At 39.6% G+C, this 26603-nt stretch overlaps 1 protein-coding gene across 1 annotated transcript in view; it reads left to right on the top strand.

Annotated features, from left to right (window-relative positions):
* LOC115238279 (DNA ligase 1-like) overlaps positions 1–26603 on the top strand; it is a 40577-nt gene that overhangs the window by 2417 nt on the left and 11557 nt on the right. The gene's annotated exons all lie outside the window — the stretch shown is intronic.

Below are 26603 nucleotides of genomic sequence, written 5' to 3'. Positions count from 1 at the left end.
GCTCAATCATGATAATGATAAGAAATTGCAACAATCGAGTATACCTGCCGTGATCACTCTCGCTCGGCGAGAATTACGTTTGAGAAATTGCGTTATTGGACGAGATACGGAAAATTGTATAATTCGATCGAGTATCATTGAATCACGACAGGCAGGGCTGCAAGCAAAGCAAATGCAATTCGGTTTCCGAGAAATCACGAAGAGAGAAAAAAATGTGTATGTATGTACGTGCTTTCGATGCCATCGCAGGAGTTGAAAATCGTAAAGTCAGTTACTGTCGAGCTCTCCTCGTATCGACCTTGCCTCGGCAGAGATTAGGATCAAGTCGAGAGCTCTCGGGCCAGGTACAGTCGCAAACGTGAATCCGTTCATCGATACTTCCCTCTCGCGAATGCCGCTCCATTTGCATAAATACCCGAGGAGGTGCACGCGATATATACCACGTGACGCGATGCGCGAAAGAAATCCTCCGTAACTGTACCGAGAGAAAAATCTCCGCAGATCTCTCGACGATTCTCACAGTTTCGATAGTCATCTTCCGTACTTCCCTGGTATTGTCAGAATCGTATGGTCTCGATCGCAATTCTCCTTGAACGTGAGATCGAATCGGAGACTCGTGATTAATTTAACATAACGGCGCTACCGTTATGACGATTACCGTAATCTTTGTTACGTCGTGATTTACGTTCTTTCTGGTGAAATTGAATTATAGATGCACGATATATACGTAGCTTTTGCCAACAGACATTTATTTCGGCAAACTAGATCTCCGAAAGTTGTCGTACTAAATAAACGATATAGTAAGCCGTGATTTATTATGACAACGAATGCTGGCAATAAAATTTATTTGACAGATTGTTTTTATTGGTCGAAATATATACAAACACACACGTGTGTCTTTACCGTAGAACTAATTTCGTCAATGGCAGATTTCGCAATTTTACATCCGCGAGCATGGGCCGAAGATTGAAAATCGATCACTGTTATGCACATTACATTTACAAGTCATTCACGTAATATAGGGGCCATAACATTCCGAATTGCTCGTTCCGGGCTGCCGAATTCGAGATTAACTTTCACGAAATGCATCGGCACATTGATGGTAGCGCTGGTTCATCTTGAAACATTATTTCGACAGATCTTATAGTGCAAGGAAATAATATAAAATACCTATCCATCTATAACTGTCATACTCGATAAAAATTATTTTACTTTGTATTTTATTTTATTTGATTCGTCAAATATCTATTCACATTAAAATAATTCGTTTTTTTTTTTTTTTTATATTATAAAGTGGAAATTATTAGCAGAAATATTTATAACTAAATTATGATTTGTAATAATTAATAAATATATAAATAATATCTAAACTTATATTTTTACCGATTAATCAGTAAGTGACTTTTATCCTGTAATTTCACGTTTAAAGAATAGATTAATGAAATTTTCCATACATTAGAATCCCTGATTACAATGTTAGCTATTCTTATCGACGTACGTTGCCAAGTTTCTCAAGATTTTTCAAGTACTTTGTTTTCAAAAACCGTTTCGGATATACTCTATCGCGGATGCTTGACGTTATTAACGACGGGTGTATCTGCATGCGTCCCGAGAGACGTCGGGGTGGTTCCCCTTACCTACACAAGGCCAAGATTAGATTGACCTTGGCAATGCAGACCGCCGGCAAATCGTTTTATCTGCGTCAAAACTTCTCTAACTGACGTTCGTAGAACTGACCTCGCCGTCCGCTAGACGCCAATCGTCTGCCAGATTGAATATGTTTTATCATCAAGGGAAACTCGATGCGACAGTGTGTGGAAATATATTTAGAACTTGGAGTGTGCCAAGAGAAAATATTTTTAAATAATTAAAGCGAAAATTATATAAGAAATTTAATGGATCCGTTCCCCTTGTTACGCACATATTCTAAAAAAACAATACATTAAATTAATCCTCATAAACGGATCGAGAGAAGCTTAAATCGTTTCTTTAGAAAACCTATTCGACAATGAGATCATCGCTCTTAGTTTTGCGTATTTTGGCGCCAAACGCGATGCGCGCATCTTAATTTCGTAGTAGCTCGCGGCAACAGCGATCTCGACGAACAAAACGACGGGCACGTCCACGGCGGCTGTCGTCGCAATCGTGCTTTGCCCTTTTTGCGCCAATTTACAAAGGTAAACCCGCCACGTTCCATCGACAATTTACCTCTGCATGCCGGTCGGAGCGGAATTGCCGCGCCGGGATAATTGAACAATTCCGCCACGTGTTGCAGTTACCCATTATAGTTTTCCGCCGTAAATTCACGTGCATCGATACCAGATGATCAAAGGAAACCTCCCGTCACTGAGTGGTCAACCGTGCTTTTTAATTTGGATTAAACGATTACAAATTCCGTCGCATAATCGCGGAAGCGAGACATAGTCATAATCTTGTTAAGTGAATGCATATTCAGTTTATGATTAATCCGGTGCCCTAAATACGACGAAGAAATCTGCAATTAATGCTTCGGACGATAAAATTAAATTAAGCGCGCGTAATTTAACGCAGTATTTCACATAATGGCGACCTGAAGAAGCCATAATTTTCCCGCGTTCCAATTTATTGCGAATCTTCAAAAGCGAATCACAACTCGCAACCTGTGCAAAACTGAATAGCATTTAATTCTATTACGTTGAATCTTCGAAAGATAAACGATCCAAGGCATTACGTATAATATTATATCTTTAAACGCGAAATAGAGCACGATAATATTTCAGAACAGAATAAATTATGTCCTTTTTTAGTAATTGTGTATGTAAAAAGAGAGAAATGTATCATGTCGCGAAATTCATTGTTTTGCATCGATATCATAGAATAACAATGCTGGTCCTTACTGGAAAAATTTTTTGAATATATCTTCATAGAACGTTACCATTTCTTACAAATGGCACGCGCATACATCAATCTTAACCGTCGATATAACATTTTCTTTATCGCTTGACATGTTTATCCGTACGACAGTGTTAATCTGCAATTGACCTACCTCTCGACAAAACATCTTGTGCAACGTAAAAGTGTCAGTTCTATGCAGACGCTAATATGGTAATAAATGCACATTAACCAGCTTATCTTGCTTGCTTCTTAGGATCCTCGTTAAAGCCCCGGGAGCTCGAGCGTTCTTTATCAAAACTAGGAAAACCCATAAAATCGGAATTTTACGATTATCGCATAACTATGCGCCGCTTGTATAGAAAACACGACGAGTATTGCAAGTTAATGCGTTCGCGCGAACAAATTGCAAATATGTCATTCTTCGAATATTGGATTTATCTACTACGTAAATAATAAAATGCAGAGTACGCATTATCAAATAACCAGCATATCCTCCATTTACTTCGAAATATATTACATATATTGCTAAAATATATTTTTCGGGTATTAAGAAATACTTTTCACTTTTAGAGACCAAAAGTAAATTCATTAAGAAATAATTATTTTAATTTGAAATTATTTCAATACACATCAAATTTACAAAAGTATTTAAATAAGATTTTAAAAAATTAATCATTAATACTTCATACGAAACATCTCATATCTAATAATTACGTCATATCAAATGTTGGCATGTCCTTGTTCAAATGACACGTTTCATTCTTAGAAATATCTCATCCTAACGTATGATGCATTCTTTGAAGAGATCTATATATAAGATCATGGCGCCTGCCGGGCAAAACGCGATTCGTTTTAGCAAGTATTCCATCCCTCGATAAACAGCTGATAGACTTCGCGGAAGTGTTGTTTATACGAAACTCTTTCGGCTCTCTTCTTCAGTTCATCCGCCCCTTACAATCCAGACCGTTGTGCTGCATCCGTTTTTGTCTCGATTTCACGCATGCATTCTCCTTCTCTCTCTTTCTCTATCTCTTTATCTATCTTTTTCTCGAGTGTGTTTCGCCGAAACAGAACCCTCGTCTCGCGCTACGAGCATTAAAAAACAACTTTACCACCTGACCAACGGCGAAGAGCATTCATAAATCCGCCGTAAAGCTCACCGCGGAAGCTCGTTACCACGGCGCATAAAATCCGGCCGGCGATGCATCCGCGAGTGATTCGGCAGTAAGGGAGTTCACGCGAGAGTGCGGATTTACGGGCGACACGTAACGCAACGAGGTATGAATTAAAGGCATCGGGGTTTTCTCTCGCGCCGCAAACTCCCCCTCATTTTCGGCGACCGTAAAGCGCCGCGGGGCTATTTTCGTAGGCGAGTAAATTACATCGATGCTTACGCAGCGATCGTGTGCGAACGGAAAGGATCTCGCGGATGGATGCGTAAATCGACAACGCAACGCAACATTTAAGGGCTGATTTAAGATACGGTGTTCGTAGAATCGTTAAACGCGCACGCGAGATTACGATATTACTTCCTTATCTTTTGCAACTTAACTGCAACCACTTCGATGATTCGCGACTACGTGATTTTAATATACATATTTCACATTTCTTCCCGTTATTGGTCATGCCATATTTTATGAGTAATCTGCATGTTATTAAAAGACTAACATTTCTTTCTCCACAATACGGTATTGCGCATCAGACGATAAACGCATATACTTATCGTTTCTAAAAATATGATACAATCATCGGATGACGAACGATGACAAACATTTAAAAAAAATTGACCATTATCGATGATACACACTAAAGATCGAGGCGAATCATTGACCTGCCAAGAGGATGATTCATCATCATCAAGTCGTCTTCGAGTCTAACGCATAGCTGAAAAAGTAATCGAGTATATCCATTTAATTGGCGAATCCATGTGATTGAGTAAGATTCTGACGTAATTAACAATCAAATTTATTTTCTGCTATGCTTTCACCAATGTAGATTCAAATTCAGATTATACTGGGTGTAATTAATTAATTCATAATAGCGGGGTTTAGAATTTCGTCATATGAAATGCTGTAAACAAATTTGTTATCTGACATCACATTTAGATAGTGAAAGCGTAAGTGAAGATTACTTGTCGTGACAGCTCGTTTCATAAATCATTAAAAGTTTATAACTCTCTGTCAAATTCATCGCTATATTTCTTTCCCTGATATCTAATGAGCAGAACATTAATTGAAGGATAACATTAATTAAAGTGCGCGACTATTATATAGAGCTCCTAAAAATTAATTACGGAACAGTAACTAAAATGATGATTCGCGTTGTCGTTGCAATGCAGTGATTCAGACAGTTAATACGATGCATACGGTTCATGAAGGATTCTTCAAGCTCGAACTTGTACACTCGAAAGAGATGTATTTTAAGTCTGGCACTCGCGTTACATCAATCGGGCGGCGCGTGAGCATGCCATCAGTCTCCTTCATTGAGCACTTGTAAAGTGATCTATCAAAGAAACTCTCACATAATGCAGAGGTTCGAAGAACGCTCAAGGAAAATAATCAAGTGCGAAAGGAAAGCGTCTACTAGCACGAAAGTTGTTTTTCCTATAATAAGGTCTCTCATCCTGGACGTCGAATGTCAAACATAAATGGGAAGGGAAAAAAATTGAAATCGGGGTAAAATTTTATTTGTTTTGAACGCGCTTTGATACGATGCATCTGTGCAAATCGAAATATTAGAAACTCTATCTGGTTATCGTGTTGCCGTAATTTTTCGAAATAATCGTTACCGCGGTAAAAATAGAAGTGTACTTAGTTGTCTAAACAACGGGCTCGCATCCAAGTGCATTTATTCTCGGAAAGTCTGTAAGAAATGAGGAAAATATATCAAAGTATAATTTTGTTTGTATTTCTTTTTCCTTTCTTTGCAATTGACGAATCGCATTAAATTTCGTTAAATTTCATATTGCATACTATAGCATAAACAGGAAAGCGAGTGAAATAGCATAACTACTCGGAACCATTATTTTATTAATAGCGATCGCTTTGGCTCGCTCATGCGTTTTCGAAACATTCGTGGAATCTCTTGCAGTTTGCACCCATTTCCATTACTAAAAATCAATGATATTAATATACCATTCTCATTTCATAATCATTATTAAACAAATCAAAATAAGTACAGTAAAGATATCATGAGTTATTTGACGCGATTATTACGCGCCTCATCTCATATTAATTCGAATTAAATGGTGACTCACGACTTTCGGCAGTCGTTTCATTTCGGCTCGCAAAACGCTTGTCTGCGCACTAACTCGTCGGGATACCGACTAATTAATTCCTGGAATCACGTCTGCAATGAGAATTGTCCCGCAGATATGGAATCCGAAATTACATCAGTCTGGATTTACTTCACGTTCCTTGGCCGATCTCCAAGATCAAATACACTTGATAAAATCTGAAATGTTCATTAACCCCTTAATGTTCTCAAACGTAAAGTTTATTTTCGGCATCTTGTATTTGGAGAGATTTAAGATTCAACAACATTTACGCAAGCTCCTTCGAAAAACTCCTCTTATCTTCTTCTCTTGTACCTCTTTCAAGATAGCCTACTGTCAGCCGGCAATTATGACAATGCGTTATCCTATTTAACGGAATACTAAGAGATCTTTCGAGTCAACTCGAGGTCAACATTCAGATAAAAATACTGATACGATAACTTTCACGCCGTCAGCTACTAGTTAGAAAGTTAATTCCCATGATGATAGTTGACGTGGGATACATCGTGCTACCTCGCCGACGGCAAACGCCATAGATTATTATGTCGGATATGTTTGCTCTCATCCTAAATCCGTTTCGATATTTTTTTTTATGGTCGTGTCTGGCAATTCTCCAAATGTGCTGAATGCGGTAGGTTCCGTCTTCCTGTGCGACCAGGTGCAATTTAGTCGGGCATATCTTGGCGAGCGTCCAGGTCGATTCGATCGTGTTATATGCAACGAGATATATCAATCGTTATTCATCGCAGGACGATACGATCGATTTAGGATGCGAGACGCGGCGCGCCATCGAATTTTCAACTCGAGTTTTAGGTCAAAGCGAAGCGCATTTGGAAAATTTCCAAACACTACTCATTCGCGCGAATGCGAATCGCATCTTAATCCAAAAATATTTCCTCAGCGTTTTATAACTAGATAAAACCGTCGTTTGAATGAAAAGAAAATTTAATATCGTCGAGTTGAAAAATTCAAACAAACAGCCGTGATTACTCGCTCTTGGCAAACATCTCTGTCAGCTATCATTATCGAACAAAATATGATAGAAAAATTATTCCTGCTTTCTATATAATATTTCGCGCTATATATTGATTCCTAATAAAATTAATCGACGGAAAATTAAAGAAAAGAGAAACCATAATATAATAATATCGTTAAATGTCTCATATCAAGTCTCTCAATTATGGCACGACATAATTAATAATTTCGACCGGCAATTTCGGGCGGCACGGAATGTGAGACTCGTGTCTTCCTGGGAGAGACCAATAATCAGGATACTCATCAGGACGTTAATTATGTTTACACTGTCGATAAAAGGGGATGTACCACGAATCGGGACGCGCCACATCTCGATCATTTCCATTAGACCCTTCAGAGAAACGGGAAGGGAAAGCAATTTTGCCCGACAGGCGCGATCGGTTAAATAACACGTTACTACCTTCGATTTAAGTTAACGCTTATACACGGATAATAAAGCCATTATAAAAAGTCTGATAAATATGGGATCCGATTTAAAAAAAAAACCGGCAAGTTTGTTTGCCTTACAGTAATCGAGCGCATGTGGCTTCAGGCTTTAATAAAGTTTGCTTTATCGGAATTACCTCGTTCAAGTTCTGGTATATATGTATGTACGATGGTCCGCGTTGTATGTTTTCATTTAATATATTTTGTTTTTTTTGTAGCAGTTTAGCACGTTTTCATTATCATTAACTGAGTGTAGAAACATCACATCGGATCGTAACCGATTGGATTCTCGTAGCTGACCCTGAATCGAAGATTACCTTCAAATCGCGTTATATAACGTCGTTTCTTTTCATATTCAGCTGATAGTTAATGACAAATCGTTGTCATAACTTTCCAGTTTAATGATGAGAAAATGAAGAACACGACTCTGAAGGGACTCTAAAATGCATCAGTACGATTTCGCATCGAAGCGCGAAACGTAGATCAAAAGCGTTCTTCTTTTCAAAGCGAAAAAAAGGAGCAGGTAAAACGATTTCTAAGAAAGAATATGTTCGCTCACGCATAAACGAATGAGATTGCATCTCGGACGGAGAGCTCGGCGTGCTGTGTCGTTTCTTTCGCGGATTAGGTACACAAATAAAAGCACAAATTTCCTTTGGGATCGAAATTGGCCGTAGCGATCGATTCCCACCGCTTTAATACGAAAAGTTTGTCGAATTTCTGCATGGGATTCTTTCCGCACGGGGATTCTTATGGCGCTCACGTTTTAATGGCGGCACCGCGTGAGGCAGCACACGTTCCACGGATAGCGTTAACGTTCACAAAAACACGATCGTAAAAGGCAAATACAAAATTCTGTCGCGGAACGAATTGGAAATTTAATCAATGGAATTGCATGTAATATTCAATAGGCGATATACTACAACTACAACTTCGTGAATTATTTTCATCTGCATGCTACGACACGATCTGTTTCTAAATTCATGACTTGATTATTAATTATTTATGGGTTTGTTTTTACTAATATAATTTGCCGTTTCTCAAAAGAGAATATGTTTAAAAAAAAAAAAAAAAAATTGTTAATATTGCGACTGGAGCAAATGAAGGGAAACGAATTAGTGAATAAACGCTTACGGTGCGAAATGGCATTGCTCATCGTCATTCATAAAGCCGACAATGCAAACTCGTTGCATCAGCTCGTTATTACAATCAGCGAAGTATGTATTATGAAACCGCATGAGCAAGAGGAGAGATAAGACGTGTTCCAGCACGAGTAGAATTCTGGCGCCAAGATCCGCGATATGTGCATCGGTGTCGCGTTGTGCGAAGGATCGTTAATCGAAGAAATTCTCGCGATAGTAGAAGAACAATCGGTGCGGCGCTTTAATTAACACCGTCTGGCGAGTGAGCAACGATAATCACTCATTAAGACGTCGGTAAACTTTCTCATACGCTCGTCCTAGGCTTACATCGTAAAACTCACTTTTGATTCGTTTTATGGTCATTCCCGGCGTATTTTATACTTATGCCGTACGTATATTATTACTCTCTGTCATTATTATGCCGCTACTCTATACCATTTCCTTTTTTTTTGTTTAATTGCGGTGGTGAATAGAGAATTAACTTTCCTGGGATGGATTGTTTGATGTTGAATAATATAATCGAAGATTAATTATATCGTGTGAAGAGAAATAGTCATGTAAATACAATACAATAATTAAAATAAAAATTCAAATTTGCAATAATCTCCGCGCGAATTACGAGTAATTACGAGTGATTTTATTGCGATTCACTAGATTCTTCGGAGAAACGAAGAACAAAGTGCGCGTATTAACCGCAATTTCTTAATCGGCAAGATCAAAGGCCTCGTGTCCCATTAAAGCGCATTATTACAATCATACCGTCAGTGATACGCGTTGCATATACTAAATGCGATCAATTAACCGCAATTTCTTACGTAATTCATCCCGATGATCGAATAAAATCTCGCGCGGCCAATGCACCGTTAAAATCTAACAATCGTCACTTCTCCGTCTTCATTTATGCGTAGAATATCAGCTGCGCCAATAAAATAAAACAAATTAATCTCACACACTCGAGCGATTAATCGCTTAACTCTTACGTAAAACTCATTTGTCGATGACTATCGAATCTTGTGCAACCGATGATTTCTTATCTAATTCCCTAATGCATTAACTCGATACGTTGACTCCTCATGCATACAAATACGATCGCATGCTACGCCGGCGGAATTAATTTTATTAATCAATGCCGGACCGAGTCTTTGTGCATCCTTATAAACCGATCGCGATCTTGGGTGGCCCAGAAAGACGCACTCGAGGCATGAAAGCTCGCTCTTCCCGCACATACCAGTCATAAAAAAAGCTTTATGCTCGCGGCACGACCGTGAGAGATGCTTGTGTTTCGGTCGTTACCATAAAATTAATCGCTCAATTCGCCCGTCCAATTTGCCCCGATAAGGACCGGCTACTTGCTCGCTGTCCGGTTACGCTGCGATGTCGCGAGATTCATTACATTCCACAATTTCGTCTACATCATTATATCATGGACGACATATGTTTCGCATGGCGAAATCAGGCTTCTTTGATGACTCCTTCAAAATAGTGCACGAGTTCATTTAGCGATAATGTATATTATAAAGTTACTCCTAAAAGATGTTTAAGACGAGCAATTTAAAAATTATACGAGCGATTTCAGAACCACCGGGTATGATATATCTGCTTCTTTGTAAATTAAAGAAAGAAGCCGAAAGTCGTGAGAGTGAGCCGTTTCATGCGTTACCACAAGATTAGTTCCTATAATTCGCTCGGATCGCTCTTGATCTCGCGACGTCTCGTTATAACTCTAGAAAAACGCTCCTAAAACGAGAACGAGGCTCAAGCTGACGATCCACAAGCGCACATGGGTGCCCCCGAAGTTTACGAACTTACGGTCGTTTTCATTGGCCCTCGTTATTGCGGGGAAGCCCATCGAGAGAAGACGACTGAAAGACTCGACGGATTTAAATCGTTGTCGCTGAATGAAATTTTAATAGCTCTACTGGCTTTCAACATTGCTTTTAGATCGATGATGTGTTTCAACAGCGTGCGCCGCTTTCAAGAAATTACGCTGACGCCGACATAAATATTATTCGTTTCACGTTGCGATTAACTAGCATTTTTTTGCGCGGCAATTGTGCCATCCTGGGGCTACGATAATTATACGTGCCGTTTGCAGCTAATATCGATTTATTTACGCAACGTCGAAAAGCTCGCGTCACAATGACAAATGCAAATAACTATATATCCAAAATTATTTTAAATTTTGATAGAAAAAAAGATATATATAGGCATTTCACTTTTTAACTATAAATTATCTCTATTAGTTATACAGTTAGAAAAATTCTTTCAACAAAAGTTTCAAGGGAAAAATATATGATGCATATATAATATATATACGGAGGGCAATAAAATATTTATTTTTTAATTTATTTATTTTCTCAAACAATACAGGCGAGAAATCCACGTTAATATCGCCTACCGTCATCTGCGGATGAAAGAGACGTCGCCAGCACTTAATTTACAGTGCGCGCTGCCCGTTGTTGCGGAAAAGCGTTTTACGCTGCGTTTAATAATACGCCGCCGCGCGAAAACGCGTACGTGTCGCCGCGATCCCGGTTTGCTACAGCGTCGTAAAGTATGATTTATTCCGCTCGCACACATGCACACACATTGCCGGTCGTCGTCGTCGGTAATTATTCCGGATAGTACAATATATATAAGCCAATTTATCTCTAAAATGCAACTCCGCGTGCGCGTGCGCGTCTCATCGTAATTCGCGCTCGGCTTGATTAATCGCCCTTGTCGTTTTTAATACGAACAATCTTAATAATTATAATACGATTCGGTCGATCAGCGTCGAACGGTAATTGTCGCCGACTCGATATCATAAGTGCATACAAAAATAATGTTGTATTGATAATAAATAACGTTGTCGAAAGATTTCATCCTGCGGCGTTGAATAAATTTATCGTGTGTGTTGACTATGAATTTTTGTGATATAGATCAAATTTGGCTTCTATCCTGTAACACGAGCGAAACTATTGTATTTAAAAATCGTTTAATTTGTGCCGCACTCACGAGAGTCGATTAACATACAAGTCCAACATGCGAGTGCGCGTTGTTCATTGCATACCCGACAAAGCCTACGCTTCGTTCTAGCAGCTGAATAATTAATATATCCAGACGAGAATTTGCATAGTCAAATAAGCATTAACGCAAATATCCTGCAGGCATAGCTAAGTGTATCTATTGCAGGGTTACATACAATGTGCTGTCAGAGAGAGAGAGAGAGAGAGAGAGAGAGAGAGAGAGAGAGATATGTATGCGACATCTATTCATAAATAATTCCCTCACGCGTGTTCGATTTGTTTTCTTTATTATTCGATTAAATATATATATTAACATATGTTTTAAGCCACCGCTCTTAAACGCGTGTAAAAAAAATTTATATTCTATTAGCCGGATTTATAAAATTTATGCAAATGATCGATAATTATTATGTCGCGTTACATATTTGCATAGAGAAAAGTGAACGTTACTTTAAATATGCCGATAACATATCGCGCACGAGATCACGAACGTCAAGTCTTTCGATTCCAAGATGATTAATCGGGCTTCTTATCGAAAGTCCTCATTAACGTATCATTACCGTCACGCCTTGGTGATATATAAATAATTAATACATCACACATCTCGGACGCGCATCAAAGAGCGTAGGAATTTTCGTAATGCCGCTTCGCCTTTCGACGTTGCGCCAGGTGGTAGGCTTAATTAACATGTAATCAACTTGACCACATATCGCGGATTGGCTTTCAAACGTTTCATTTATCAATCGTTTATCGGTATCATTGACGATTTATTGCCATGCCAAGGAAAGATTATTCGAATTCCCTCACGCTTGTCTTAAAATTTATTACAATGCGATTTTGTGCAATTATGTAGTGTTTTTTAATAATTTTTATGTCACTGATAGAGTTTTGTTTCATTCCTAAAAAAACTTTGATATCTTTCAAAATGATTTCTGGCATTCGAAATAATAGAAACAAAAAATAAATAAAAAAATTTTATAACAGTTTCGAAAATTTCAGCTTTCGTTTCTTTCATTTTTTCCCATTAAAAAATATAATATCTTGAAATATGCGAACGCGAATTTTTTCTCTGCCGCAACCCGCGATGCAAGTGAATGCCAGGGATGCGAGTTGCCGTGCCAAGTGCATAAAGTCCCCGGCCATCGCCTTTCGATCTCGCACGCGACAAGTCTTTTGAGAAAACACGTGCTTCTTTCACACACTCGGTAGGCCCGACATATGTTTACTCTAGATGTTCCGGCAACGTGTTTGCTCTGCGTATCTCTCGCATCTACTCTACGATACTTATACATTATGTGCTCTCACGTATAACCAATATTTACAGCTCCGACTATGTAACAAGCCGTGCAGGTTTTACGTTACACCGTAGGTGTAAACGAGTGACCCAATAACTTCGACAATGGACTGCTTGTTTACTGCTACGTTTGTTGCGCCTGTTTTTTCCCTTCCTGATTATTCTAGTCTTTCGTTGATGAAAAGATTGCCTCATTTTTTTATATTTAATACTTACATCTTTTTTAACACTATCGTTATCAGTAGTCATTATCAATTGTAAATACGACTGCTGGCATTGCAGCAATTTAATGATTATATAAATAAATTAATACGCAATATAGAGAATGAAAAAAAATTCGTTATATAAAGTGCATCTATTCATCTTTATTATTTTTGCCTTTGCTGCAAGACATGTTTCGTGTAGGCGTCAATCGGCAGTCGACAAGCACTAAGATAATTGCATTCTTCTATAAAGCGCGTACGTATCTCGATAAATCTCGTCTAATGAGATCTTTATTATAATATATGTAAATACACGTTGTTTAAACACAACAATTACAGAATCATTTTGCATATAATACATCGATCATCGCAAACGATCGATTTGATTTCCGGGATTGCGCGTCGGTTGGTATATCAATCCATGATTTATACGAAGAATATAAATTACAATTCGCGAAATTAAATAATTTTAACTAATTTATCGAATCCATTTTTATACAATTTATTCATTTTTACACGATATTCTCGCTCTATAATTGCGCCATTGGCGATTCAAGGGAATTCTGCGACGCATCGTCCATCATGACAGGCCGGCACGTAAATCGAGCGCGTTATCCTGCTCCTTTCCAAAGGATAATTGAACGCGCCGGTCACGATGATCGCGTAAAATACGAGACGGGGACTCGCGGCGGGCTCCCTTCGAGCTCTCGCAACGAAAAGAATTGAATTCCCGCGCGGTAACGTAAAGGCTTAGAGTCGCCACGAGGGAGAAACGCGCGCGACAAGACTATTAACCGGCTATAAACGTTGCGAGGAGGTAATTAAGCGGCGCGCGCAAAGGCACGCGTGTTTTTTTTTTTTTCTTCTTTTTTCACGCGAGCCGATCTGTATTGAAGAGTTGCGCAAAAAGGAGAATGTGTGACCTCATCGCGATTGAACTTGACGAATCCTCTGAGAAAAAGAAGCGGCATCCCGTTATTTCTTAATCACTCTAGCGATACTGTGATCGCAAATGACTCTCTACGCTCATCGCTTGCCACGTGACGTTGATTACTCCATTGGATTGTAATTAACATTTTATAAAACTTAAATAATTGATCCTGTATATCCATATAAAGTCAGTAAAATTTAACATGCAATCATCGAGTGCGTAGGAGGTTCACATTAAATTGCCCACCAAATCCTTATGTTATCTACACGTGTGACTCGCGGAGAAATAACGACGCATCGCAGATGACGTCTTGACCATTGTTGCGCTCAATTAAAATGCACGCAAGAAATTGTGTGCGTGAAACCCGATATATCTAAACACCGCGCGCGTCCCTAAAGATTTAAATTCGCTTGTTACATGGCAATCAGACGGACGCTCATCTCTGGAGACGACGTCTTGTTCTTCCCACGCGCTCGTAACGTCCATAAATAAATACGCGCTCGGTCTCGCGAGTAGATGTCGCGCCCTCGTTATGGAAATTAATTCTCGCCTATAAATGTCGTAGAAAAGTGACTACCGCGAGCGATAGTCGTTTCCCTCGAAGTAAGAGACGTATACGAAAAATGTATGCGTTAATTCAAGAAGAATGATAGGTATGACATTCCGCGATATTTATCAAGTGACAGCTGCCAAATGGAATCCTTTTTTTCGCCGACATGACGCGTAATGCGGCGTGAAATTAATTTTCTCGTCTTACACACAGTAATGTGTCGTTCCGTTCGTAAGCCACTTCGCAACAGAATTATTATTAGCGACAGCGGACAAAAAAAGTCAACTGCCGCCAATAGACCGCGCGATATTTCTAATATCTTGCAACAATTTTCACGATATTACCCAATGCTTCACATTTCTCGTCTGCTGTAAGGTTGCCCTCATTACCTCTGTCCACCTTTTACATTTTTTATTACCAACGTTATATAGTACGTTGCTCATATTATTGTCAATATTGCTCATGTTAGCTACGTAGTAACAGAATCCATAACGACTATTGAGATAATTTAATGGTAATCCTACAATAATCCTACAACAAGAAGCTCTTCGCGATGCAAGCATTCCGTCGCGACAAGAATATCGCGCCGGTGATCGTCCAGATTTACGGTGCGGATAACTCTCAACATCGCCAAGTTCTCGCGTGTCTCCGCCCGGAATTTATATATCGTCTTATGCAAATAATAATTGTCGTAATAATTCCGCGCGAGTTTCTAAGCGTTCGCGTGTCACCTCGGATTTACCGAGTTACATTAAAATACGTATCGTCGATGTATATGATAGATTAATCATCGTGCAATATTTCCCAATACTTCTCGGCGACATTCTTCTGCCGTGTAATTTAATTCCAGTAAAATAGTGAATGCTTAGTATAAATCATCATTTATTTCTTTTATGCAGCCATATAAATTCTTATATAATCACATATTTTTGATCAATGAATTATGTTTGCAAGTGTATCGAGAATCATCGATTGGATAAAGTTTTTTTAATTGCATAATGTTAATATCTTAGGTTGGTTAGGATCACACGGGCTTCCAAAAAAAAATCATGATGAAATGATCTAGACACACCCACCGTGTACAAGGAAGTCATTGCCATGCATCGTAGATAAAATATTGACGTGGCGAAATAATGATTACATTCAATTAACGATACGCTAGTAATTCTTACACAAACATGGCAGGAGAACGTAGAAAGTCGACGGGATTTTTACACGGCAAAGATTTCAATCAAAGCTGTACGAGAGCAGTTGCGATAAATTGTGTATTATCTTATTGTAATATATTTTTGTTTGCGCGATATATAATTTTACTCGTCATTTAAAACACATGTTTTAGCATCTTAAAAATCATCAACGACATGTCAGCTAAGATTTATTATATCCGCGGTCATTACTGATTCATCGTGTAATTATCATCCACTGATTTGCTTATGAATGAAGTCTTATCGGTACCGACACCATGTATAATCATTGTAATGTTCGGTATGGTCATTAATAGCATGGTAAATAGCGAAGGCAAGCTAATTAAAATGATTGATCTCCATCTGAATTTAAATGGCATTAACACATCGTTGAAGGATATTTGTAATGATATAATAATAGGCAAGATTTAAAAAGCATCTGCGTTTTTCTTGATATCTCAGATATCATTAAAATAAAAATTTACTCAAAAATAATAAAAAAACAACAAATGTTTGATACGATGATTCAAACCAATAATTAATATCTCGTATAAATTGAATTATATATTTACTATAAAATAGATGAAATTATTCTTTAATAAAAGTTAGGAGAAATTTGTACAAATAACGAGCGTGACTTTTAGAAACTATGCAACGATTTTCGCGGAAACAGACCCAAATGGGATCTTGGCAAAAGCTTCACGTGCAAAACGATCCGAATCGAGCCGAGTTTATCATAGACGCGTACGTGCGTACGTGCGTGCGTGCGTTTAATGCACCTCACCGTGAGCATGCATTGCTATAATGTTACATGCTTCTCGGAAGAGTATTACCATTCAATTATGTCTAGCACGGCGCAAAATGATCCGCACTGTCGAAACGGATTTATATCTTTGTCTCTCTTTCGGCGCGATTATTAGTTATGAAACACATGCGTTTTATTACCAGAAGAAGTTCGTAATAATCTTGATACGCGGGTAACGCGCGAGAGATTAGCCTTATCAAAATATATTCTCTATTCTCGCGAATAAGATATCACATACACACAGACACAACCAAATGGAAGGTTAACCTTCCATTTTAACGATCTCCGTCTTTCCTCGCATGGCTAAGTTTGTACTTATCACAATAAAGGACTATCATTGCGCGACGATAATAGTATAGTATCTGAGTAATAGAGAGGGCAAGGCTATCAGTGATGTAAGCAACGATACTGGTACTACCGAAAAAATGGCGTGTGCTCGGCGGAGCGACTCGATTGCACGTGTGCGTAGAAAATAGGAAACCATGCGATCAAATTTATAGCCGCCAAATGCGCATGAGAATTATCGCGATACTATGGTTAGGACGCTGTTACGTTAATTATTGCGCTATGTCGGCTTCCTTCCGCAGAAATATGAACGCCGATCCGCTAATCTCGATCGTCCCCCGTCTGCTTCTCGCGTTTTGTCGCTACCATATAAAGGCTACCACACCTAACCCGGCAACTTATTGCGAATGTTGTGGAATTTTTCTGAACGTCGCTTTTGACTCTGGCATTTTAATAATGCGTACGATAACTTTGACATTTCAACGGCTATCGAGCAAAAACAATATTTTTTTCTTTCTTTAGTTTTGTATCTGGATAAATCACAGTCTCGAGATTTATCATTCGTATAAAATCAAACATTGCAGATTTTGCATTAGAAACATCATAATCGATATATATGCAAATTGAACGGATTAAAACACTAAATGTGATGCATCATTAACATTTTATCTTGTTGTGTCGCGATCTGCGAGCATTACCGAGTCGGTTTTCCCACATTTATAAATGATACAACTTCGACGTCATCGAGGTCACTCATTGGCAACACGTCAGTACAAAGTAATGATTTCGCAATATTATTAGACGTTTATCTTGCCGCGCGAATTATATTAATGGCATGGTAAGGCGAATTTGTCGGTGTTCATCGATCGTTCTCACAAATGATTTAAAGGCGGCAGGTGTATTGTTAGTTTCGCCAAGTCATACATGCGTGCGTAATTCAATTGCCATTCGCTTACATTCGAAACTCACATAGAACGATAAAAATGTGTACAAATAAAGTAATCTATCATTATACATATCTACAAAGTGATCTATCATTATATAATATCTACACCTATGTAAAGAGTAAAATTGAATTTCATTTCGCACACTCTGTTCTAATCTTAAATGCGCACATTAAGATAACACTTTCGATTATGTCTAATTTGCATAAGTAAAAATTCGTGTTTTCGCATTCCCGTGCTACCAGATAATGACGCAGATATTTCGAGTGTTGATTCGTTCATTTACGGTGACATTTATGTCATGGATAAACCGCACGGTAAAATTAGCATAGAAAGTTTAGCGACTAATTACCTCTTTCGTTATTTCTTTATCTTACCGATGCATCTATATTATCGCGCGCAATCGAGAGTTGCAGCAAAGATAAAATATGCATTATTGAAAACCGACTGGTACAAGAAAATGCTTGATGTATTATATTTAATCAACGCAAAAAAAAAAAAAGAGATCGGCGGTGTGTGATCGCGAAATGTCAGTTATCGCCCGGCGGGTCATTCTAAAACGGAATCACGGATGTAAGTTCTATTCAAACCTATCCAGAAGAGCAACGACCCGCTCGCGGCACGGACTCCAACGCGGTTTACATTCGCCAGCTAGACACCGGGCGCGCGTGAGACGTCTATCTTCAGTCGCTGCTATTTCGGCGCGAAAGAGACGCGTCTCCTCGGGCGCATACTTGCGACCCCAGGCATCTCATCGCGCGATATAATATCGAACGATCTAGTAATATACGAATGCAAATTCTTGACGAGAAAGCTTCAAGAACCCGAGAGAGAAAGAGAGAGAGCATCGCGCGAACGAGTATTATGCGTGGGTGGCGAAGCTCGTTGGCATTAAAACATCGACACAATTTGTCAGTTTGCTAAGATACGAGACTTCTCGCAGCCAAGTTTGTTAGAATTTCACCATCGACAATGTCCATGGAACACTTTGCGAGCGAGTAAATTTTCCGTTCGCGGAGTCGACGATAAATCGGAGTAATATATGGAGAATTAGTCACGTCCCCTCCTAATCCGTGAGACGATATCCGATCGAGGAAGGGTTAAATCCCATTTTAGAAACCGGTCCCTGAAGCGCTTACACGTCTGGCTTGAGCGAGCACACAAGCGCGAACGGTGCGCGAAGATATTCTGTTTATTTGCCCGGATGGGACTACGACCGGGAGAGACTTGCCGGGAGTAAGCGAAGCGCGCTGTCATCACACTCACTTCGCAGGAAGCGGCTCTTGACCGAGACGATGATCGAGATGTGAGTCGTCGATGCGTCTCGCGTCACTTGATAACGGCGCGTCCATGAACGAAACACCGAATGCCTGCGGGAAGTGCGTTTCCATTAGCAGTGCAGGGCTAATTACCTACGGCTTCGCTCTGTCCTCCTCTGCTCCTTCTCCCCGAGGGTCCCACGTGGGTCGCTCTAATCACTTTCCAATCTGTCTACGAATGAAGGTTGAGTATGTGTGACTGCCGTACGGCGGATCCCTCAACGGCTTCTCTCGTATTGAGAAGAAATCGCATTGTCATTGTTGTCATTGTCGTCGTGTCGTATTGCTTTGATCTTACGATTGCGCAACGATATAGTACTTTTATCAACATAATGAGCAATGTCGGAATATATTTTGTAAAATTTTGAAAAATTCGATAACTCGGAATATGAAAAATAATCGTCGTTGCATTAATCCTTTTAGTTCGGCGGCCTTTATTCATCAATCGCGGACGCGGGAATAAGCTGGTATAACAAATTCTCAATATCACTATTTCTCGATATTGCTTCTTGATTAATGGCAAATGATCAATTAGGTCACGTCTGTCGTCCGTCTAGAATGAAGATGTAACCCGTAAAACCTTGGCTGAGCATTTTGTCGCCGTGACGTTTCAACGAGCGGCGTAACTCTAAAAGCGTCTTTTGTTGCGTCACGGCTTCACGCTCACGATTAGTCACAGAATATCTCCGAGTCGTTGAAAACCACCCGTTTGTATCAGCGGGTATCGGGTTAAGGCCGTAGCTCAATGAGACCTCGCGTTTTGAAGCGCGACGGTGGCAGCCGGTATTTACACAAAGGTGGCGGTCAAGTGGCTCTTTGAATATGACTAGAATCTCGTAGGCAGTCGAATACCTATGGAGTACAATACCGCGATAAGGAAACTAGTCCTACGTGTCGTCAAGTACGGGATATTGAATAGAAACTTGTGAGAACCGAGACATTGGTACTCCTTTCACAATAAAAGTCTGTAATAATCGCCGCATTTAAATGCGCTCATGATTAAATAACGGCGAGTACGATAAAATAAAGTGCGTAAAGGTCAAAGATGATTGGTGCTTCCTGGTTCCCTACGAACAAAATTGATGTTCGCGCTTTCTCCGAGCAAGCTTAATGTTCGAGATATTTCGTAACGCTAAACTCTCTAATACAATAAGAGAAAAAGCAAAGAAAGTTATATTCCCAACGCAAAATCTCATTAGTAATATCGTAAACACCGCTGAATCGTTATGAATGAATGATTTACTTCGTCGTGGTGCAACGTCCCTCATATCTCTGCCCTCAATTCTGAAAACTTTGTGACTCGCGGTTAATAGAAAATGCCGGACAACTCATTGTCGCAAAGTTTAAGACTTGACGACAACCATCGTGTTTACGCAAATAACTACAAATCAACCCGAGAGAGGTAAGGAAAATATCCCGAGTTCTCTTTCGACATTCTCATCTGACGATGAGAAAGATCGGAAAAGAAGAAGGTATATATGATGCGCAAAGTCGCGACGTAACAAGGAATTGTTTTCGCGGAATACCACAACGATATTAATTATCGTAATAGGCCTGTAAGTGTCGCCGATTATTGAAGAAAATGGCAATTAAAAGTACGTGCGACAATACGCCTTATCACCGGCTAATTATCTTAATTAGCGTCCCCGCGTTCCCTCTGTCGCGACGCAGACTTTAGGTAATACCTTATTAACACCTTGTCGGAGACTCCACGTGTTCGACGCAACAAGTCAGGCAATAGATATAAATATAGAAGCGATAAGTGTCAAAAATATTCAGCGACACAATAAGACAATATTTCACGAGGAGAGAAATCATGCATATTGCATATTTGTTGTATAGTAATGAGGTGTATAAATCAAATGAACTGTTAGTAACGTTTTCCCTCTTTCACCGAAAGCGTGTTCAAGCATGATCAGGCGTGACGCGATCGGACAAGTAATTTATGCGCCGCATGTACGCGGGTGTATCTGATCTCCCGTTATTTATCCCGGACTTAAAGACATTCTCGAAAGAACGTGCGGTATCGTAGATGCAAACTCGCGTACGAGACATGACCGACGCGAGTAATTAAAAATTCAAATACGTCAAATCGTGATTTTCGCCTAAATCGTGTGATCGCGAGGAAAGAAATCATACATATTCCATATTTGTTGTATACTCGTGACGTTATAGTATCGCGTAACACAATAAATACCAACTAACGCATTAAGGTACTATTTATCGATAAATCAAGCGTGATCGATTACGCACCGGTCGCCGGCATTTCGACTTATACAGTGTCTGCGCGCACGCATCGCCGACATGTGTGCGACAAATGTCAATAAATTACATCTTCCAGAGTCGGTCGAGCGCGTCCGGCTGGTTTAACCGCTAATTCGAAACTGGTTTAGTAACACAAAATATAAAGCGTGTAGCAAACCTACCATTAATAACGTAATAGCCTAATAACAACCGTTGACCATCAACGCGGAAAGAGGTCGCGTAGTCGATCATGCTGACAGTCGCATTAGAAAAAAGCATGTCAGCAAGATCAACCGCTTCTAAGATCGAATTCTCTTCGAAGATTTATTTCATCGATATTATTATTTAAGAACACAATATTAAATTTAAAGCGCACTTGTGTTGACAATAAAATCCAATTGCATCTGATGAAACACGAACGCACATTCAGTTATCTAACGCGTTCTTACGCAGCTCGCTAATGACTTACGCATCGCCAGCTGGAAACTGGTCCACAAGTGTAAAAGTCGTTCCGAAGACAGTCGAAGAGGACATCGCGCGGATAACGGTGCTATGTGTTATCTATGCATCGCTCGACATTGTCTTACAGTTAAAACAACACGCGAACGAGATGTATTATACGTGCGTAGCTTCATTTATTTAACAATAGAATGATACGCGGCCTTACTCTTGTAAATTGTCATGACGAGAGAATCTAATGCATATTTATGTTTACCTAACGGTACTTTTGACGAAATCCGTTTCTCTATGCACATACCACTGATATTCATTTATTTTCAGGAATAGATTTATTATCTCGTTAAATAAAATGGTTATTACAATTTTAAAAATAGATAATATACAAAATAAAAGCGTATAAATTAAAAAATAAAGAAGAAATTTATAAATATATATATAATACTAACAAAGACAAACAGTAAGACAGTTTGCATCGGAAGTTTCTCTCTTCTGAATAAAGACGTGAGAAGTAATTAGAATATAAGGTATCACGGCGATAAATTACGATTTATGAGTTGTTGCACACCTCGATCCTTTATCGATTATGCTTTTTACCGACACTTAACTACACAGGAGCCGCGGCTCAAGAAAGTTCAAAAAAAGTGAGAAACGGCAAAAAAAAAATCTCGAACGATTGCGGACGCGAAGTTGCTCGGGATCAAATTATAGCATCGATGATGATGCGTGGCACAATTAAATCTCGCTAATTGCTTGTTCCTCCGCGATAGGGGGTGTCCGTAAATTACCTACCTAGTAACTCTTATTACCTGACATACACGATACCAAAGGGAAACGGTTCGCGATTCTATGCAGTGTCGTGCAATTACACCAGATATTTTTTAATTCGCAACGCGGATGCGTTCTGCATATAATCACGAGTCCTAGGCATGACACCGCTATAAAACATCTCGAGTGCAAACAGCACGACAAGAATTGCAGTTGTGTGAGTCACTCCGCCGCTCCTTAATTTTCTTAATATCGCCGTTGACTTTTTTGGAGAACGTATTATTCTTGTATTACAAGTTGTCTTCTGAGAAAACCGCCGATCTCCCTACGACTATTCTCGACTTTCCGCATATTTTTCGACCACGTAGATCGCGTGGCATGTAAGTTTGCATAACTCGCTCATTCTGTCGCCTTAATTGTGCGATCTGGGAACGAATGTGGTATACGTACAAGGTGATCATGCGAGACACACGAGAGAGAGAGAGAGAGAGACCAAACCTGAATATTAATATTCATTCGCGGGATGACGTGGAGCGCACGCGCGCCGACAATACCGTGCCGAGACGCATTGCGCAAAAATATTATAACAGACCTGATTACTGTCGCGACGCGCGACGGTCTGACATGCACTGTGCGGGTTAAATGAAGATTCTCTGGGCGATCATTTTCATGCGGGTCAGCTATTTTTATCTCGCCGCGACACTGCCCGGCCGTTGTCCATGTGTGATGTTTCTCTCTCCGTCTCTCCCTCTTTCTTTCTCGTTTCTCCCTTGTATATGTCTGCTTCTGCACGCGAGATCAAATCTGCATATTTTGGAGCCCGAAATAAGGTGATTAAATCGGATCCGCCTCATCCTGTTTTCTGGCGCGAAACGAGTGTTTGTCGCAAAACTGAAACCTTGACGGCCCGCCCCGCTCGGTGTTTAATTATATATAATATTTGATTTTTTTTCTTGCGGCACCTCGCGCAAGCGGTGTCTGCAAAGACAACCGTTATATTGTTGCTAATAACCCACCGCGGTTGATCCATCGCTCCAAAGTAATAATGATTTCGTTGAACCCATTACCGGTCAATTAGCATAGCAGGTAACGGGTCTACCAAGAGGGTGGATTTTACTTGGAAGATGAAACAACCGTGCCCAAGGCGAGTCGTTAGCTTACACGGTTTGTGACCCTCGTGTAGGATGAACCGCGTCTAGAGCTGACTGAATGTAGAATGTTTCTCAGCATCGCCATACGTTCTAACATTGTAAAAAATACTCTTAAATTCGTGAATTAGCTGGCTTATTCGTCGAAAATTTTTTTATAATGTGCGAAAAAAAAACATCTAAATCACCAATTTTATGAAGAATTTCGCGAGATTTTTATTTTTATCAACTTTCGAAATAAACGGTAATTTTATAAGAAAACGTGACAGACAAATCGCGCTATAAAACATGTGAAGCCCGTCTATGAATACACTATAAATGCGTTCGCCATTAATTATCCGAGATTTTTATTTTTATCAACTTTCGAAATAAACGGTAATTTTATAAGAAAACGTGACAGACAAATCGCGCTATAAAACATGTGAAGCCCGTCTATGAATACACTATAAATGCGTTCGCTAATTATTGACAGTCGCCACTTAAAATCCGTAATGATTGCATATCAAGCCAATGATACACTGCACGGTTCATTTGTTGCCATCGGTATGATAGCGATCCAAATCCATTTGATCGAATAGTTGTCGAGGATTATTTAGATCATTATTCTACTTATAATGTGATGTATAAATTATTACGCTAACTTACGCCTTTTTAAAAAACTTATACAAAAACTTTCGTATTTGCGTGCAACAAAGGTTGCATGTTTAGCGAACAATACTCTCCCTGATATTCTTACACATTCAGATAATCATCGGATATATCTAACAATAAAGGTTGATTATGCTTACAGAAAGTTTTCTGTAAACAACATTCGCCGTTCGCAGCTTATAATCTAGTAAGAATAAACATGTCACGGCTGAAGATGGAGAAGCTGATGATAAATGAATTATCTCGGTATGATGGATGACTTTATAAACGCTCTAGGATAGAAACACTATCTCCGAATTCGCTTAACACTCCGCTTGTTAATCTTTCACGTTGCGCGCGGTTTTTCTTCCCGGATTTATCGTTTGACGCGCGCAACAAGGGTACGAAAGATTTATCGTTCTTAGCGGGGCTGAACGAATGCGAATAAATAAATTTTCCGACGTTTGTTTACCCTCAAGACTTTCTAAGGAGTGTCTAACGCGCCGCGTTCTCCTAGGCGTGAATGCGAGATGATGTCATACAGGCGTTGCACCTTCCCCCCATTTAGTAGCCGACAACTATGCGTTATGTTAAGCAATTCTTCTAGATGATCTCGTTGGATCATTCGCAAAGATGAGCGGTGTCAAAGGCTATTTGAGTCATCTTATAAATGTTTATTATTCTCAAACATATTCGAAGAAGAAAACGCACGAAGAAAACACGATACATATTACACAAATAAATTAAAAAATCTTATATGAAAATATTGGTACAAAATGCTGCGCAATAAAAAGAATATAATAGAAAGGCTATTGGTATTTGAAAAAAGTAAAATAAGTCGCTTGGAATTTTGGATCGAGATTTATTACGGCCGAAGATGTACGAGTGGACTTTGCCGGTCGGGGAATGTTGGCCGCAGACAACGTTGCATACGAAATGCCTTTTCAACATGTACGACCTATGACCTACGGTCGCACAAGTTTCGAATAACTCGAGGAACCGACGTTTTTCAAAAAATTTCTAAGAATTACTCTTCGTGGAGGCGAGATTTCTATTATTTTCAACATTTCAGTGTGTTACGCGTTCGGTCGAGTCAGCAAACATAAACGATGCGTTCGTGATAGCCCGAATTACGTCCTCGTTGACTTGATTGACGTTCACGTCATTCACGTCATTTTGTCCGTCGTAAATCGATTAATCGTTGAAGCGTTGCTGGAGACAGCCGGACACCGCAAACGAGGATCATTGAGTGAATCATCGAAAGTGGCTCGGTTTCACTGGTCACGTACTCGTAAGTCATTCCGCGGTCTGGCATGTGGACCACCCGTGAAAGAGCGACCGGCGGGGATGGCTCGAGAAGAATCTGGTCATTTGATTCATCGCTTCTAAAAATGTCAGTGCCAGTATATACACGAGCAAACGACAGTGTTGTATCGATCGCGAGTTATATTACGAATGCATAAACGGGCGTCTGCGGATTCTCACGACCAAGGAAAGCTCTAAATAATCGGTAAACGCCTCATAAAATCGATCAACGAAACACTGCCTCTTTCTGATAGTGAGAACCGAAGCTACGCGTCGCATGTGCCGCGTTGTCTCACTCGGTGACACGTTGTCTGAATCGTAAAAGAGATCCGAATGACAAGCGCATCCGACAGTTTTCCCTTGGATATCGTGTTTCGCTGTTTATCCCTTTTCACATCGCCGGAACATATGTACTCCCACTCGCCGCTTCGACTGCGATTTTTTATTCGATATCGATTTTTACATAGAATTTCTGTCGGCTTAACTAAAATCCGTCGATAAATTTAAAGTTGAAGTTTTCTCAGCAAAAGAATATCGAGTATAATATAAATTAAATATAAATTGAATCGAACGGCATCCTGTTCAGAATTAACAGGAAATTTGTTATGAATTTGGCAGATTTCTCGAAATGCTTGGATATTTCTTGAATAGAATAAACCTTGTATGTATTCATACATACAAACACACACACACACACAACGTGTCACTCAATTGGACGTGCAGTTCAAAAGGAAACATGCAAATGTTTTATTAACGCATGTCAGATATTCTTTCGTCGTGT

This window comes from Formica exsecta, unplaced genomic scaffold, assembly GCF_003651465.1.
Source record: "Formica exsecta isolate Colony F162 unplaced genomic scaffold, ASM365146v1 scaffold33, whole genome shotgun sequence".
Taxonomy (NCBI): domain Eukaryota; kingdom Metazoa; phylum Arthropoda; class Insecta; order Hymenoptera; family Formicidae; genus Formica; species Formica exsecta.
This window is presented reverse-complemented; position numbering and strand designations above follow the sequence as displayed.